Here is a 5,461-nt window from a genome sequence, read left to right as displayed (position 1 = left end):
TATCTGATATGTCATTTGCAAAGATATTCTCCCATTCCATTGGTTGCCTGTTAGTTTTTCTGACTGTTTCTTTTGCTGTGTAGGAGATTTTTATTTTGATGAGGTCCCAATAGTTCATTCTTGCTTTGGTGTCCCTTGGCTCCAGAGATGTGTTGAGTAAGAAGTTGCTGCAACTGAGGTCAAAGGGGTTTTTGCCAGGTTTCTTGTCAAGGATTTTCATGAAGTCCTGTCTTATGTTTAGGTCTTTCATCTATTTTGAGTTTATTTTTGTGTATGGTGTAAGAAAGTGATCCAAGTTCATTTTTCAGCATGTCACTCTCCAGTTTTCCTAGCACCATTTGCTGAAGAGACTGTCTTTGTTCCATTGGTCTTTTTTTCTTCTTTGTCAAAGAATAGTTGGCCAAATGTTTGTGGGGCCATTTCTGGGTTTTCTATTCTGTTGCTCTGAGGTGAATGTTTGTTTTTGTGCCAGCACCATACTGTCTTGATGATTACAACTATGTAATACATCTTGAAGTCTGGAATTGTGATGCCTCCAGCTTTGGTTATCCTTTTGAAGAATGCTTTAGCTATCCAGGGTCTTTTCTGGTTCCATACAAATTTTAGGATTGTTTGTTCTAGCCCTGTGAAGAATGCTGGTTGATAGGGATTGCAATAATGCGTATATATTTTTAATTTAATTACTTTTTTCTCTCTCTCTTTAGAGTTAGGGATTTTTTTTACATGTTTCAACTTTTAGTTGCTTAAAGCCACAGTTTTTGGTTTCTGTCTCTGGCTGATGGGAAGAAAAGGGGACAGGAAAGGGGCCAGTGCTTCTAGGCAGAAGCCTCCCCCTGTTGCAGGTCTGTCTACAACTTAATCATCCCTTTCACTCTACCACCTCCTTTTTTTCTTAAAATCTTTTAGAATGACATGTCTCCAGAAGACTAAAATTGTCTTTATACTTTTTTCTCTCATATCTGGACGACCTTTTTCTCCCTCTTTGGGTATTTACCTGATAAGCTCCTGCTAGTCTTGAGTGGCCTCAGTTGTGACTGGCAGCCTCCCTTAATAGGGGCCCAGTCAACCTCAGAGGCATTGCGGTCACATACAAGAAAGCAGTGGTGGTAGAATCCTGAGTTTCAACAACTTAGTTGTAAGAAGAGGCTCTTACGTGTTGATAATCAGGAGAATTCAGGAGTAACCAAACACATTGTCCAGGTGAGAAGCCTCTTCAGGTATTTCTGGAAGAGCAAGAACCAGATACTTTTCCTCTTTTCCTTTTTCATTAAGCCATGACCCATCAGTGATCCCTTATATCACACCAAGTCAAGGGATGAATCATAAGATCAGCAAGGCAAACAGCAGCATGGAGATTTGCCCTAATGCAACGCTTAAAATTTTGGGAGTCAGCCATGGTTTTCCATAGAGAAACTGCCCTATACCTAGCTACTGACCAGGAGAAATGAGCTCATTCAAATTTGGAATCAAAGATGTGTCTCTAGAAGGTGACAATGCTTAAGGGACCAGACTGATAGTCATTGTCAGTCTCTGATGGACGGTTGTAGGGACACTTCATTCACCTGGGACTTATTTGTCCACCAGAGTATGACATTTGTTACCTCCTGGGCTCAGTGTCAGGCTCTTATCTCTCTATATCTCTGTGGTGGTCTCTGGTGGTGGCCTAATGGTGTCACTAGGGGAGATTGTCAGTCTCAGTACCCTCAGAGCACTCTGCAAGAACCTCTCCAGGCTTCCCACTCCCACACAGCCTTTGCTGTGTCAGTTACCCCTGGAAGCCTCTTTGACCTCTCCTTCGAGACCTCTTATACCCCTTATTTGTGCTAAGCAAGAATCTGCATAGAATCTTGCCACGGTTTAGGTTATAAAACTATGGAAAGACATAGGAGACACAGCACAAGGCAGTGGCAGTTAAGCACAAGGACCCGAAGCCAGCAGTGCCACCCAAGCAGAGCTGGCTGCAGAGAAGAGTCAGCTGGTGACCCAAAAAACATCTAGAGGCTTGGTCCCCAGGGTGCTATGGTTGAGCCATTCATTCATGGTTCTATTTGTCTCAAAATATATGGTACTTACATATATGGAGGTAATTAGGTGACAACATGCAAAGGATAATGACATTAAAACAAGATTTTTTTTTTGAGAGACAGAGAGAGACAGCATGAGCAGGGGAGGGTCAGAGAAAGGGGGATACAAAATCTGAACACAGGCTCCTGGCTCTGAGCGGTCAGCACAGAGCCTGACACAGGGCTTGAGCCCACCAACTGTGAGATCATGACCTGAGCCAAAGCCAGACGCTTAACTAACTGAGCCACCTAGGCACCCTGTAAAACAGGAATTTATTACTAACATTTATCAAAATAAGGGGGCACAGCATGCCACATGGGTCATAGGAGAAGCATGGCTTTAGTCAGGAGGGGAAGCAGGAGGGAGAAGAAAGCTTACCCAGAGCCCTTATTGCAGGAATTTTATTTATTTTCTTTTAATTTTTTAAGTTAAGGTTATTGATTTATTTTGAGAGAGCAAGCATGAGAAAATGTGCACAAATTCAGGAGCACTGGAAAGAAGGAGAGACAGAAGCCTGCAAGCAGGCTGTGCAGCATCAATGAAGAGCCAAATGTGGGACTTGAACTCACGAAATGTGAAATCATGACCTGAGTTGAGATCAAGAGTTGGGTGCATAACTGACTCTGCCACCCAGGCGCTCCTGCAGGTAATTTTTTCTAACATCTCTTTATTTATTTTGAGAGAGAAAGAAAGTAGAAGTTGGGGAGGAGCAGAGAGAGAGAGAGAGAGAGAGAGAGAGAGAGAGAGAGACTTCCAAGCAGGCTTCACACGCTCAGTGCGGAGCCCAATGTGGGGCTCGATGCAAGGCTCAAAGCCAGCCTCGAACTCATGAACTGTGAGATCATGACTTGAGCTGAAGACAGATGTTTAACTTACTGAGCCACCCAGGAGTCCCTTATTGCAGGTATTTGAGGGGAAGCCCCTTTCCTTTGAAAATTTCAACATGACACAAAGGCAAGGCAGATTAAATAGTTGAGGATAGTCCAGTGTGAATAATTCTGGAGGTTTGGAACAGAGTGGCCGGCTGTCTGGTACCCAGCTATGGGCTGACTTACTCTTGGCTTGGTACGTTACAGTTAACCAAGGGGATGTTTGGCTTGCACATGGGAGGTGTGCTCCAGGCAAGCTGTTGATTATCTTTAGGAGTCAGGGGGCCCTGGGTGGGGCATTTTCTCCCTTAGCTTGTAGGTCTTTCAAGATGTCAAAACATCATACAATACAGAATGTACTTTACGTAATTAATACAATCACCTAGACACACAGAGTTAGGGGTTGAAGCTTTGTTCTCACATCGCTTCTCAGTTTTCTCTGCATGTCTGCTTTGTTTTCTCTCTTCTGTTTTCCTCCACACGTTGGAAACATGGGTGTCAGCAGCTCTGAGCTGAGCTGCAGTGTGGAAATCTCAGGCGGAGACTTTGATAAGTTGGGTTTGGGCCACATTTCTGCCTTTGGACTCCTCCACCCTGGCAGAAAGCAGGATTCTGGGGTGAATGGCCCAGTCACCTAAAATATGTGGTTTGGATTTTCAGGAGGAACAATTGTTCTCAAAGATGTGGAGAGCTGTTTCCAGCAAGGAGGGACTCTATACATTTCATGTCTGTACTGGAAGAAAGTTATGGATGAGATAGACAAGGAAGTAGGCAGGAGGACATTCTAGATTTACCTGGGGCTGCATCCAGACAAATGACTCTCAATCTTACCAGGCACGAGAAGCATTTATGACATCCACAGCCTGGCCAGACCTCCCCACCACAGTGCTCACACATTTACTAAAGGTGCTGGAGCAACAGTTCAGTGAGAGTGACAGCAGGTTTCACAAGAGCTATTACTTACTGCACAGTGTGTGTGAGAGGTTACTCAGTCCCTGCTTAGCAGATAGGTGCTAGCCTTGTCCACATGCAGAGAGGAGGAAATGAAAGATCACGGAAAGCTAGTGACTGGTGAAGCCAGGGTTCCAAATCAGGACATGAAGACTCTAACGAAACCTTTGCACTTACCCTAGGCTGCTGTCAAAAGGTGTCACAAAGGAAATTTGGTATTCTCTTTGCATTGGATTAACCACAATGTTATCTCTTGTCATTTGAGCATAAGTTGTGCATCTATTTACAAGAACGTCAGTAAGATCTTCCTGTATCCCCTCCATACCTTCCTTCAAGCCCCACAGTCTCTCTGAACTCTTCCCACCTGACAGCCCCTCATCTGGGGCCTTGGGTCCAGTGGTTAGAAAACTGAGACCACACAGGCTGCCACCTTACATGGGACAGTACTGGGCACTCCACTCTGGATATGGAGGGGGCGAACATACCAGTAGTTTGTCACCAGTGGATCCAGGTTTGTCCTTAGAGCTTACAAGGTTTTCAATAGGAGATCCGAGTTCTGAGAGTGACAGCGTCATCTGGGTGTGACGGCAGGGAGAGAAAGACAAGATTTTCAGCCACAGTGTCGTGGGGGAGGGCGGTTGGATTTAGTAACATAATGCCCTCTTCTGTCAACATCGAATGATTTAAAAGCAGAAAAGGAGTCATTAAACTTTTTCTAGTTTCTCTTTAAAGGAATCATCTGAATGAATTCAAAGATTTATTTTGTCTTAGATTTAAACTTGTTCTAACCACCTTCTATAACAGATTTTTCAGGTTTCTGGTCAGTCCTATTTAGGCTGATGTCCTTCCCAGTATGATTGGTGGACCCATGTTCCCAGTTTTCAGGAGCATTGGTCACAGCCATGTGGTGATCATATCCTGGAAAAGCATATTGGGATATAAAGATATTTTTCTTCTACTGGAATATTACAATCTCTTTTCTACTGGAATACTACACTCCCACATGGCACGTCATTGCCAGAACCTTCACCGCACCTTACTACGTGAGACCTTTATCACAACACTGTCAAGAGTGGCTGTCATTTTATTATTAGTTAATTAATTAATTAGTTGGGAGTGGCCATTATTTCAAACTGAATTAATGATGAGCAAACTGACCTAAGTGACTTCCCTAAGGTCCCAGAACTCATTTCTCTCAGGTGCACCAGATCTCTTGCTCCTGACGCAGCCTTTCTTCTGCTCTGACAGATAAAAGATGAAAAGTGGCACCATAACTCCAGTTGGAGCCTGATGGCACCTGAGGACAGGATTCTGGAAGAATCCAGGAGTTGAACTCCTGGCAAGACTTGAGGTTGTTGCCTTACCTGGCAGGGTTTCCAGTAGCAGAGTGGACCTAGTGAGGAAGGATAGACAGAAAGAGAACAAAGTTCCCTGGGATTTGGAGGGTTGAGGCTGAGTAATTAAAAGGTGGAGAGGGATGGTGATATACCTTCACATAAACCTTGCCACTATTTGCTACAGCTGGGCCTCTCACTTAGCTGTGCCCAGAGCCATCACATCCACCAGCATGCCTGCAG

This window comes from Suricata suricatta, chromosome 1, assembly GCF_006229205.1.
Source record: "Suricata suricatta isolate VVHF042 chromosome 1, meerkat_22Aug2017_6uvM2_HiC, whole genome shotgun sequence".
Lineage (NCBI taxonomy): Eukaryota > Metazoa > Chordata > Mammalia > Carnivora > Herpestidae > Suricata > Suricata suricatta.
The sequence above is the reverse complement of the archived record's forward strand: the minus strand, read 5'-3'. Positions refer to the sequence as shown.